A 14,187-nucleotide genomic window follows, 5' to 3' on the forward strand; every position below is an offset into this window, starting at 1 on the left:
GAGCTGCTGAAGGAATGGTAATAAAAATATGTGTCTATGGTTCTGGATTTTCTATTTCCTGTAGACAAGTGATACATTAATAGAAAAATTAATAATGTTAACTACAGAAATAACAGAAAACAAAGTTAGCACTGAAGCAATTAGATTAATGTAATTGTTGAAAAATGAAGCTCAATATATTTGACATGTATTAAATATTCTCCAAGTAGATCTTTTCTGTTATTTAGTGCTTCTTAAACTTTAATGTTAAATTAAACCAATTGTGGAAATTTGAAAAATGTGCATTTTGATCTCAGAAATTTGGTGTGGTGCCTTGTATTCTGCATTTTTCTCATGCTTCCATGTGATTTCTCTGTGAAGGACCTATAGAATATATACTTAGCTGCAAGTTGATAGCCCTCATTTTTCCTACTATTTAATTTCTACTAGTAAAAGTAAAGGCAACTATTGACTAGACCAAAAATCACATTGAGGTTGGTCCTACATATGGCAGTGATGATTGGTCTCACTTATGGCAGTGATGGGCCATGTTGAGCGGCGATTAGGCCATTAGCTTAATATTTTTCTCCAAGAAGTGATTTCCCTGCCATCACTGGATTGGACTGATTGCCATAAAGACAGGTTGTTACAATTCACCCTACACTTCTTTGTCCTTTTCAGGAATAGAGGCTTCATTTATTTAATCCACTGCTTTTACCTCCATTGCCCATGTGTGTTAATGTTGTACAAATGTGTTTAAGGAAAAAATATATCTGCTGAAAATATACAGTCAATACAAAAATGATGCAATTTGTTCACATAAACAAAACTTTGATTTTAACAGGTAGGATTTCCAGTGAGGGCCAAGAAGATAGAAATTCTGAATATGGAAACTTCTTTTACACATTAAGAAGATGCTTGCAGGACACTAATGTCAAAAGAAGATTGTATTACTGGTTTGTGTTGTTTCTAAGATAAAAATTTACAAAATTTTTATACTCTCATGGAATTGATTCCATACCTATGGCCAATAGAATTTTCAAAAGTCACCCACACAAAATATAGAGGATGGGAAATACATATCCAGATGCAGTAACTTGTCATGTTGAGAAAATGTTTAAAGCTTATTTTAATGTATTATATTCTCTTCATGAAATGAGACATTTCATAGTCAATACCATCAGAATTTTACTGCAAGTAGGAGCAATTAAGTTTTTAATAAAGGGTATTTTTAAACGTTACAATTTGAATTAAAGAGAGTATGATATGAAACCTATCCCATCATATCAGATTCTCATTATTAATTATGGGTAGAATTCATAATATCTTCATGTGCATTACATAAGTATCAAGAATATAGTGTGTAATACAGATGACATATATCTGAGTCTGAACCATACAACTGAGAACCTCTCTGGTACCACTGTGAAAATTAGTTTGGAGATTTTTCAAAAAAATCTAGGATTAGAGATCCTGTTTGACCTAATTATTCCTTTTCTGGGTATCTTTTCAGAAGAATTAAGAACATCATACCACTGTAAACGGGCATCCTTGTTTATAGCAACACAGGACCTTGTGCTTGTCAGGCAGGCCCTTACATCACTATGCAGCACAATTTGCAATAGTTAAATTTTGGAAACATTACAAATGTCCATAAGTTGAAGAGTGGATTAAAAAATATGTTCTTTCAGTACAACACAGTACTAATCATCCATAAAGCAGGATAAAATTGAGACTTCATAGGTGAATGGATACAACTTGTGAACATACTCATAAGAAAAATAAATAAGACTCACATGGGTACACATCATTTTGTCTCTCTGGTGTGAGAAACCAAAAGAGTAAATAAAGTCTAAAATGTACAATAGACATTGTGGAAATAGTAAGAACTTGTTCAAAAGGAAAAAGTAACCGTAAGATAGAGGGAAGGGAAAGGATGGAAGGCAAAGGGAAAACATACAAGTTAGTTATATTATTAGTATCTCTTAGTTCATTAAGATTTGTGCTAATATCAATTATCAAAGTTTTATGTCCCAAACTAATACTACTAGTAACTGCTTTAAAGAAAATAATATGCAATGTATTAACTAATGTTATCCTTCCATTATTCTATTATGATATTGTTTTATTTTTTCCTTTAAATAGAACAAGAAACTCACTGTAGAATGGCACTTTAGGATATTGTATCTTTCTATTCCAAAATTATGTCACATCTTTGGTACATTTGTACTTATTATGATATTTGATAAAATTCTTTGACTATTTTCGGAGTGATATTTACTTTTAAAAATAATTTTAGTATATGGTCATTTCACTATATATATTCTGTTCCATCTGTAGATTGTTTCATTTTTGTCAAAAATTAAAAATTTTTCCATATTTGTTGAATAAGACTGGCATGAAAAATTACAGTTTGACTGGATTATACTACATACTTATATTTTCTTCAGATTCTGAGACTAGAATTTTAATACCAAGGTGTCACTGGGTTAGTTCATTCTCAACACTCTTCTTTAACCAAGTGTCTGTCTTTTTTTCTTTTCTTTTTCTTTTTTTTTTATTTCTAAAAGGCCTTTCCTAACTTTACTAATATCCATTGTCTGTAAGGTCAACTGTTAGATGGAGTTTGGGTTTATCCTAAAGTCTCCATTTTAAAATAAGTAATCTACTTTTAGAAAGTTATTTTATAAGTTAGTAAACATAAAAGATCAACATGTGAATTTGAGGAAGACACAATTCAGTTCATAAATTTTTTTTGTAATTTAAAGAATACAGTTTAGTATTTTGCAACTTAGAAAGAGTGATACCTAAGATTCAGAAAATTAATCAGGCATATTTCCTCAAAATAAAATAAAATGGAACACATAAAATCCAACAATAAAAATGATTCTTGTGGACAAATGTTGAGTAATATTTATTTTCACTATCAAAGAGGAAGTAAATTTTTGTCTTCCAAAACATGGTTAAAAGAACATTAACACCTAATGTAAGTAATATGATTTTCAAACCTAACTTTTCAATCTTCCCTTTTTAATCCAATTTCTTTTTTTAAAATTTTATTTAAAGAGAAAAAAAAACAGAAAAAAGGTATGAGTAATACAGAATATAAAAAAATAAACAGTAAGAAATCACTAGTTAATAGATTACATATTATCTTATAAATAGTTGTTCAAGTTACAAAATTAAAGCATACAAAGTGGACATTCAAACAGTGAGACTGCAAACAGTTCTCTTCAACTATGCAACAAAAACTTAGTAATATGGTCATCTATCTTACACACTTAAATATACATGCAGTTATATCCATTAGAGCACTTGGTCCAATTTCTTACAGAATTATTTTTAATCTTGTCATGATAATCTGGACTTGTAATTGGGGGAGAAATTGTGTATTGGAAATTTCTATTTCACTCTTAGTAAGTTAAAACATATGGTCACTAGCTCAAACAAACATGATATATGAATTTTAGTATGGTAGTGTGTGACTCACAAAGGCTGTCTTTCCTTGAAAGATTTTATGAAATTCACTTTGTTGTATATATTTGATTCTGCAAGTTTAAAAGTAACATAAGGATTTCATGTTTCTGGCAAGAATAAATGTATTACAATAAATGACACAAGTACAAGAGAATTTACCATTTTTCAAATATAGTATGCTTGCAGTGGAAAGCGGCATTCTTAACACTCACTGATTTAGACAGGAAACGGTTTACACTGGAAAAAGAAGAATACTTAAAATACTTTTTGATGTTTCTGATAATGAAATTGTACACTGTCTTTTTCTAAAATTTTACCAAAATATTTAAAAATTAAATATTGCAATATACTGAATATAGTTTTTCCAAAGGCCTAATGATTTTTAACTGTCCAAAAATGCCAGTCACCTTATTTGTTTTATGTTATGTCTTCCAAGAGCACCTTTAAATTGTTTCCATCATGACTTTCTGGAAATTAGAACTAATAGCACAAGGAGATATGAATGATTTAGATGATAGATATGCTAATTACCTTGATTTGAACATTATTTATTATACTAAATATTATACTCTATTCCATGAATATTATCTAAATATTACAGTCTATCCCATGAATATGCTCAATTATTCACTGTTTTAAAAATGTCATTAGGTGGGCGGCCTTGGTAGAGCCCTCCATAATACTGGAGATGGTTTGATTTGTACTCTTATTTACATAAACTCTAGTTTTATATATATGCAAAACTAATAAAAATTTACTCAGCACAATGATTTCAGCATTGTAATGATACCTTTGGATTAATATTAGTCTGGTATTTGGAAGTCAAAATTTGCATACTCAAATAAAAGTTACTTGAGAATTAGAGGTCCATGATATGATGGAAATGATTCACTTTTGGGTCAGATGGTAATCTTAAATTGAGCCTAAGTGAAATAATTAAATAAGGAAAATATACTAAAATCTTAAATTGAGCCTAAGTGAAATAATTCAATAAGGAAACTACATTAAAAAGGAGAAGTTGCTCAAAATGTTCAAGATATAATTAGTAGATAGTTCTTCCTGAATTAGAGAGCTTATTTAAAAGAAAGAAAATTGGAAATGAACATGATTTATTGAGATTCTTGTTTCTTTTATGGAAATACATTCATTTTACAGTCATTTGATATCAAGATAGGTTTTGCATGTCCATAATAATATTAGTGACAATAATAAAAAGGAACACATTTCAAAATTTATATTGCTATAGGAAAAGCAGTTTTAGCAGTGATGTGAGAAGTGGAGGGAACAATCTTTGTTAGCTGGCTGATGCAGACGATGTAAATTATTTGAATTCTGGGCCCTGAGGAGTGGAGCAGGGGAAGTTTTATATTCTACTCTAAGTTTATTGGGCTGCAATCGAAGCAAGTGGAATTTTACAGAAGTGGAAGCATTGCAGGTGTTGTTTTGAGGTCTGGAAATGATACAGAGACAGAAGTTAGCCGGTAGAGTTCCTGGTTACATGTATCATGGTAACCAGAAGAACACAGAGCACAACTTGCTGAAAGGTGTCATTTGGCCTTGAATCTGCAGTAGGAAAAAGAAGCCGGTAGAAACAGAAATCAGGGGCTGATGGGACTGGCTTTCCTTATTACTATAAAATAAAAATGAGGTTTAGTCAAACTATACTGTGGGGTACTACACAAGATTGTGTGGCTCCCTGAGTTTTACTATAAAAAAAATCCTTAAGATGAATTTTTATATTTTCAAATATTATAGGAGACAAGCAATTATGCAGTATTTTATTAGCATATAGTTGTTAGGACTATATATACTTGTTAGGATATAAAGATTGTATAAATGGAGAAAAAGTATAAAAGAAAAGAGAGTCCCAAATTTAGTTAGAATATACTGTCAACTTTAAAATTTCATGAAAATGCACAATAGTATTTGTGTAATTAAAATTAATTTTTAACAATATATAATTTAACAATCTTTTCACCCATGGACAATAACATTTCAGATGACAAGATAAACTAACATGTTATATGTTATAAACTAATGGTGTATTATCAGGTTACTATATGAACTTAACAATTATTTACTAAGCATTTATTATATACATTCAACATTTGATAGTTTATTTGTTCACCATTAGATAATTTTGCTTTAAGCAAGAAATAATTTACACATTAATATTTGGATTTAAAACTGTACAAATAATACATACCAACTTAGATTTTGCCCTTTCATTTTCTGACTTTGGGACTATACCTTTGTGTGGTAAGAAGATAAAAATCTCTGGAATTCTTTTCTCCACCTCAAGTACCTTTCCTGCACTATTCCATGGAAACAATCTTCCAAAAACATAGATAAAGACACATATCTGACTTCGTACAGGCTGTCTCCTTACAAAGGACTAGAAAAACGATATTTCTTTTAACAGTTGGCAGCATGCTTGACCACTGTCACAAAGACTTAGAATCTATTTTTATTTTTCCTATTGAAATGAGGATACTAGATGTGCCATTTTGATACATTTAACAGTAATGATCCAACTCATTTTCAGTGAAAGAACTCATCATATTGCTTTTATTTTTGCTTGCTTTAAAAACAATTAAAAATGAAACATTTAAAATGGAATAGATACATAGAAATATACAAATGGAATAAAAACATCATTATTCTGTTGGATGCAATGAAAGCTATCCTCAGAGGAAAATTTATTGCACTGAATACCCACATCAGAAAAAAAGAATGAATACAAATAAATAACCGGATGCTACACCTCAAACAGTTAGAAAAAGAAGAGCAAGTCAAGCCCAAAGCAAAAAGAAGAGAGGAAATTACAAAAATCAGAGCAGAAATCAATGTAATAGAGACTAAGAAAACATTTCAAAGAATCAATGAATCAAAGAGTTGGTTCTTTGAAAGAATAAATAAAATTGATAAGCTCCTTTTCAACCTTATTGAAAAAAGGGGGAAAAAAGCTCAAATTCATGCAATGAGAAATGAAAAAGGTGAAATCACTACAGACTCTACAGAAATACAGAAGATCATCAACACCTATTTCAAAAACCTCTACTCTTGATAACACAGAAGAAACAGATAGATTCCTAGAAACATATGAATTACCAAAGCCAGGTCAAGAGGATGTAAAAATGCTGAATAACCCAATTTCTATTAATGAAATTGAAAAATGTAATTAAGTCCTTACATACAAAAAGAGCCAAGGCCCAGACGGATTCACTGCAGAATTCTACAAAAAATACAAAGAAGACCTAATCCGACACTCCTGAAACTCTTCAACAAAATTGAAAGGGAAGCCATCCTTCCTAAGCCATTCCTGGAAGTAAATATTACTCCACTACCAAAACCTGAAAAAGACACAACTAAAAAAGAGAACTATAGAACAATCTCCCTAATGAACACAGATGCAAATATCCTCAATAAAATCTTGGCAAATAGGGTACAACAAATCATCAAGAAGATTATACACCATGATCAAGTGAGATTCATCCCAGGCATGCAGGGACGGTTCAACATATGTAAAGCAATAAATGTAATGCACCATATCAAATAAAGCCAAAAGTAAGAATCACATGATCATTTCTATAGATGCAGAAAAATATTTTGATAATGTACAACATTCATTCATGATAAGAACTTTACAGAAAATTGGAATAGATGGTCTTTACCTCAATATAATAAAGGCAATCTATGACACACCAACAGCCAGTATCATACTAAATGGCCAAAAATTGAAAGCCTTTACTTTAAAATCAGACACAAGACAAGGATGTCCTTTATCACTGCTCCTATATAATATAGTGCTGGAGATACTAGCCAGAGCAATAAGACAAGAGAGAGAAATGAAAGTGGTAAAGATAGGAAAAGAGGAAGTTAAATTATCATTGTTTGCAGATGACATGATATCTACAGAGAAGACCCCATAAACTCCATTGAAAGAATCTTAGATATAATAAATAAATTCAGTAATGTAGCAGGATACCAAATCAATACTCAAAAATCAATAGCACTCCTACACAATAACAACAAAATCACAGAGAGAGAAATAAAAGAAGCCGCACACTTCACACTAGCAACCAAAAAAAAATGAAATATTTAGGAATTACTCTCATGAAAAAAGTGAAAAACCTATACAGGGAAAATTATAATACACTGAAAAAAGAAATCAAAGATGTTCTCAGAATATGGAAAGACATCCCTTGCTCATGGATAGGAAGAGTAAATATTGTGAAAATGGCCATTCGCCCAAAACTCTTACACAGATTCAATGCAATCCCAATAAAAATACCATGTAAATAACTCACAGAGCTAGATAAATCACTCCTAAAATTCATCTGGAGTGAGAAGAGACCTAGAATAGCAAAGACAGTTCTAAGCAACAAAGGCAAGGCAGGAGGCATCACAATCCCAGACTTGAAGTTATACTACAAAGCAACCATAGTAAAATCAACATGGTACTGGAATCAAAACATAGCCGATAATCAGTGGAATCGATTAGAAGATACAAAAACAACTACAAACACACTCAACCACCTTATTTTTGATAAAGGAGCCAAACAGGTTTGTCATGGTTTATGTTGTGTCCCCCAGGCCTCATGAGTTTGCATTGTTCATCTGTGATGGTTCATTGTATAGTGCTTGGATTGATGGTGTCAGTGCTCCACACATATAGGGTAGTGCCAGAATGTTATGTAATGGCAGGAAGGTGTGTCTTTCTCTCTTGATGGTTCGAGCTTGCTGTTTGCAGCCACCATGAACTGCGGTCCAGCCATGCCCGCCTGTCTTGGAGCCAACTGAGACTGAAACCTCCAAAAACTGTCAGAAATAAACCTTTCCTTTCCCAACTTTGGCATCAGGTATTTTGTCTCAGTAACGAGCATAAAGTAACTAAGACAAGGTTCACTGGAAGAATGACAGTGTCTTTAATAAACTGTGCTGGAAAAACTGGCTCTCCATATGCCAAAAACTAAAACTAGACCCATGTCTATCACCATGTACTAAATTAAAATCTAAATGGATCAAAGATCTGAATATTAAAACAGGAACACTAAATCTATTGGAAGACAAACTGGGTAGAAATCTTGAAGACATAGGGGTAGGTAGAGAATTCATGAACAGGACTCAAACCGCATGGGAAATAGTTCCCAGAATCAATAACTGGGACCATCTCTTATTAAAAAGCTTCTGCATGTCAAAAGAAATCTCTAGCATAGTGAAAAGAAAACACACAAACTGGGAAAAAATGTTAGTGAACGGTCCCTCAGACAAAGGGCTTCTATCTAAAACATATAAAGAATTTAAAAAAACCAGCCCCCAAAATTCAAAGATCCAGCCCAAAATGGGCATCTGAAATGAATACACACTTCTCAGATGAAGAAATACAAATGGCAAATAAATACATGAAAAAACGTTCATCAGCATTAATCATTAGAGAAATGTAAATTAAAATCCCACTGAGATTCCATCTCCTGAAAGAATGACCTGGATCAAGAAAACCAACAACAAATACCGGAGAGGCTGTGGGGAAAAGGAACTCTCCTGCACTGTTGGCAGGAGTGTAGACTGGTGCAACCTTTGTGGAGGTCAGTCTGGAGATTTCTCAAAAAACCTGGGATTGGAAGTCCCATTTGTTCCAGCTATTCCACTTCTAGGCATATTTCCAGAAGAAATGAAAGCATCATACCACAGTGATATATGTGCACGCATGTTTATAGCAGCACAATTTGGAATTGCCACATCTTGGAAACAACCTAAGTGTCCATCAACTGAGGAATGGATTAAAAATCCATAGTATTTTTATACAATGGAGTACTATTCAGCTATAAAGAAGGATCACATTGAGATATTTATAAATAAATGGACGCAGATTGAGACCATACTCATAAGTGAAATAAATCAAACTCACATGTATGAATACTGAATAGTTTCCCTACTGTAAGAAATGATTCAAATATATAAAAGTATGTGGTAATCATGATTCCCCATTATGTTTTTAAGGCTTTGAAGCCTTAAAAAGTTTGAACTCATTAATTGGAATGGCTTTATTCTGGGCTGTTTGATATTATTGCCTGTGATGATAGGAACAGCTATTTTGAAGGAAACAAGACATCATAACAGCTAGTGCTGAATTAATATCATCTTGTTTTGAAGCCCCACCAAACTGTTTTTCTTCTGTCTCCGTTGGTTTTTATCCTGTTGTATCTTACGAGATTTTATTATATGTGATGGTATAAACAAAAACTTTTATAGCTAAAGAGATAATGTTTTCCATTAGCTGGTTCTAAATACCCTGTAATACTTGCATCCTCTTGAATGGTTTCACACTTCCTTGATATGTTTGAAGCCATAGTATAGGAAGTTATACTCAAATATTTCAAGGAAAGAGACACTATGGTAACTACTATTAATTTGGGTTATCTTGTGGTGAAGCACTAGGTTGCTGAAATTTTTTTTTTATTTAAAAGGAAAAAGAGAAAAACACAAAACAAAACAAAGCGGTGTAAGGGTACACGTAATACAGAACTACAAAAACAAACAAACAAACAAAAAAAAAACAGTAAGAAATCACCTGTTAATAGATTACAAATTATCATCTTAGAAATAGTTGCTCAGATCACAGTATCAAAGATTACAAAGTGGACATTCAAACAGAGAGACTGCAAACAGCTGTATTCAATGATCCAAAAACATTAATATAGTCAGCTATTTAACACCCCTAAACACACTTGCTGTTATATCCATTAGAGCTCTTTTTTTTCTTCCCCTCTCTTTTTTACAACAAAATTTACACATTTTGGATTTTATTACTCCTTAGTTCTTATTACTTTTTTGGGGGGGAGAGAATAAAGTCAAATATGGCAAAACAAAGCTGTCAGTCAAAACCAAGGATAGACATAGCTCATGATGTAAAACAGAGTACAAGGTTATCAACAATGGTTATCAACAATATCTCTTGTTTCCTTAAAAAGAATTGTCTATCTCATTAGATATTATAAAGTTGGACAAAACAGTAGAGAACAAGACCAATAAAACTTAGGCATTGTAAACATTACAGGACTTCCAAAGGAGACAATAGTCAAACCAGAATGGGCATCTTAGTGAATCTTATTGCCTTCAAAGTAGTTGCCTATACCCTCGAACTTGACACTATCATACAGAATGGAACAGAGTCTAATCAGTCAAAACGAGATCGTGAGAGTATTACAGGACTTCAAAATAAGTTAACAGGAAATCAAAAAGAGTTACTATTATATATCCTGCTAATATTTTTTAATTTTTCCCCTTAATTAAAACAAACATAAGAAATATCTATTGCTTTGCCCTGTATTGTTATGTTATGTCTTTTTTTTATCTCAATCTCCCCCTTTTTTAAAAAAAATATTTGTTTTATTACTTTTTCTAATTAAGGGAAAAATTTTTTTAAAAATAGCAGGATATATTATAGTAACTTTTTTGATTTCCTATTAACTTGATTTGAAGCCCTGTATTGCTCCCCCCATCTTGTTTTGACTGATTTTACTCTGTTCTTTTCTGTTTGATAGTATGAAGTTTGAGGGTATAGGCAACTACTTTAAAAACAATAAGATTCACTCTGACACCCATTCTGGTTTGACTATTATCTTCTTTTGAAGTCCTGTAATGTCTCCAATGTTCAGGTTTTATTGGTCTTGTTCTGTACTGTTTTGTTCAATTTTATTATACCTAATGAAATAGACAATTCTTTTTAAGGTAGCAAGACGCATTATGGTAACCATTGTTGATTACCTTGTATTCTGTTTTTACATCATGTACTATGTCCATCTTTTGTTTTGACTGACTGCTTTGTTTTGTCATATTTGGTTTGATTCTCTTCCAAAAAAAAGTAATTTGAACTATGGGCATAATAAAACCCAAAATGTGTAAATGTTGTTGTAATAAAGAGAGGAAAAAAATGCTCTAAAGGATACAACTGCAAGTGTGTTTAGGCGTCTTAAGATAGATGACCATATTACTAAGTTTTTGTTGGATCATTGAACACAACTTTTGCAGTCTCACTGTTTGTATGTCCACTTTGTATGCTTTAATCCTGTAACTTGAACAATTTCTAAGATGACAATATTTAATCTATTAACTAGTGATTTCTTACTGTTTTTTTGAAATTCTGTATTAATTGTACTCTCATACTGTTTTGTTTTTTCTTCTTTTATTAATGATTAATGATTTTTAAAAAAATCATTATCCTATGAACTAGATTTTGTTAATAAATAAATAATTGATGTTAATATATTTAATCTTACCAGAAAGTTTTAAATGACATATTCAAAATCACCTTTTTATATCAGAACATCATTAAACACAAGAATAAATAATTTAATGACTATATGTTCAGATATAATACAATTTCATATATTCTTACTAATTTTAATTTGCTAATTTGTGCACATTGAAGGGAACCCATTTTATGTCACCACATTTTTAAAAAGGAAAGAATAGGGGTATATGCATGAAAAAAGTGTATTGTTGTGTTAAAAATAACACTCTTAGGGCTGGAGATTTAGCTCAGAGGCATAAGCGCCTGCCTTGCAAGCTAGCAATCATGAGTTTGATCCCCGGTACCGATCAAAAGGAAAAAGACAAAAAAAAAAAAAAAAAAAAAACAACACTCTTGTTGATCTCTCCTTGTAGTCACAAAAATGCCAAAATATTTTCCTATAAATGAATCATGGTGTGTAAGATTGCTGTTTTTGCTTAAAACTGATAAAAGAATATATTGGAATATGCTTTTGTTTGACACATGTTGTTTGTGTCCACAAAATTCATACTTAATTCAAGCTCAATTTTCCAATGTAATATTACTCAGATGATGAAAAGTTTCTGAGATGTTTGAGAGTCCTGTCCTTGTGAATGGGGAAGTTTATGAAGACAGTGGAGTAGTTTTCAGGGGATTGTGTTAAATTTCTTAAGAGTGCTGAGTTCAGCTTCCCTAACTGGCCCTTTTGTTACTTCTCTCCTCATGAGACCACTTTTTTTTTTTTTTTTTTTTTCTTTTTCCCACATGTCGTCCTGTGTTGTTATTAGGCCCTCACTGATGTGAGTGCTTTGGAAAATTGTAAGCTGAATAAAGGTCTTTTCCTTTAAATTATCCAGGTTTAGGCATTTTTTTTAAGGCAAAGTAATGTAGTCTAAGGCATTGAGGAGCAGCAGAGAAAAAGATGGTGCATTAAGCAGTTGTAAAGTATGAAAATAAATGAGTAGCAAAAAAATTCAGAACAAGAAAATCTCCCAGTTTCGGGAAAATCATCAAAAAATTATAGTGAAATCCAATGCTAGGAGCCTTGAAAAGTTTGAAGATCATATTTTCCATGTGGATTTCTGATCTTTTATTCTGGAATGAGTAGGTATGTAAAATTCATTGTGTTCTATAAGTATTTTTTGAAAGCTATCTAACAACTTGATTCAAGGTGCATCATTTTGTTTTGCTTAACTTGCAATCAGGACAGAAGTGATCTTGAAGTTGGTGTCAAAATGCTGGGATAAAGATAAACATTAACCCTCTCTCTGACTCCCCCCAACAAAAAAAACAAAACAAAAAAAAAAAAAAACTACAAAGAAAAGAATGGGATGGCTCTTAAAGAAAGTATCACTTTCATCCCTCCTCACCTTAGTTGGGTATTTAAAAAGTTAAATACATGCCCAGAACAAGATTTATATTCAAAAAAGAGTTGTAAATTCCATAAGAACTTACTTTGTATTAATTTTCTAGTCTCAATGTCATTCTTTAAGCATCAAAAGAATATTGCAGAAAGGAGATAATCTGAAATGAATGAGAAATTGTTGTTGTTTTACTCCTACTTTATTTATTTTGTATTTTTGCCATTAGTTTTGTAATATTTTAACATCTTACAAAGAAGAAATACCTGCCCAAAAACTAACTGCATGTAAACTAAAGTCAGAGATGTCAGTGACTACAACTCACAAGGAATTAGTCTCTGAAATAGTAGTTGACAATAATCACTAACCAATAACTTCTATGATCTTCCAATAATCAAAAACAAAACAAAACAAAATCCTTGGGAAAGGAAGACCTAATTTGCAATCTTTTTATAGTATTGCACTGGAACAGATTCCTTTTGAATAACAGCAGCAACAATTATCCGAACAAAAATTACAGTTCACACAAAGACTCAATGGATTGTGACTCATTCATAGAAAATAAATTGATGATTTTACCTATATTTTTGTTAATTACAAAACCCAGATTAGAAATCTGTAACAAAACTTTGAAACAATTGCAATATGCTCAAGGAACAAAAGAAATGAAAGATGTAACAAAATAAGGAAAATTACATATGAGTAAAACAAAAATATCAATATATAGACATAGATATACAGATATAATTTATGAAGACAATCCTAGTAGAAAATCTGGAGAAGAAAAGGTTAGTAAGTGAAATGAAATGTTCAATTGAAATGTTTAGCAGCAGACTTGAAGAAGTGATGAAAGAAAAAGACACATTAAAGATAGATCAATTGAAATGTTGGGGCAAAGGAAAATACAGAACTAGAGCTAAACTGGCCTATGAAATTCATCAAGCATTTTAATATGTACATTATTGGAGTCCCAAATGGAAAACAGAAAGTAAAAGAAAAAGATACATATTTGAAGAAATATTGACCAGTCTCCCAAGTTTGATGGAAGATACTATGCTACAAATGTAAGAACAATAAGCTTTCAGCATAGAAAAA

Source organism: Cavia porcellus, unplaced genomic scaffold (genome assembly GCF_034190915.1).
Source record: "Cavia porcellus strain 051 isolate PalLab524CR breed Dunkin Hartley unplaced genomic scaffold, mCavPor4.1 scaffold_5, whole genome shotgun sequence".
NCBI lineage: Eukaryota > Metazoa > Chordata > Mammalia > Rodentia > Caviidae > Cavia > Cavia porcellus.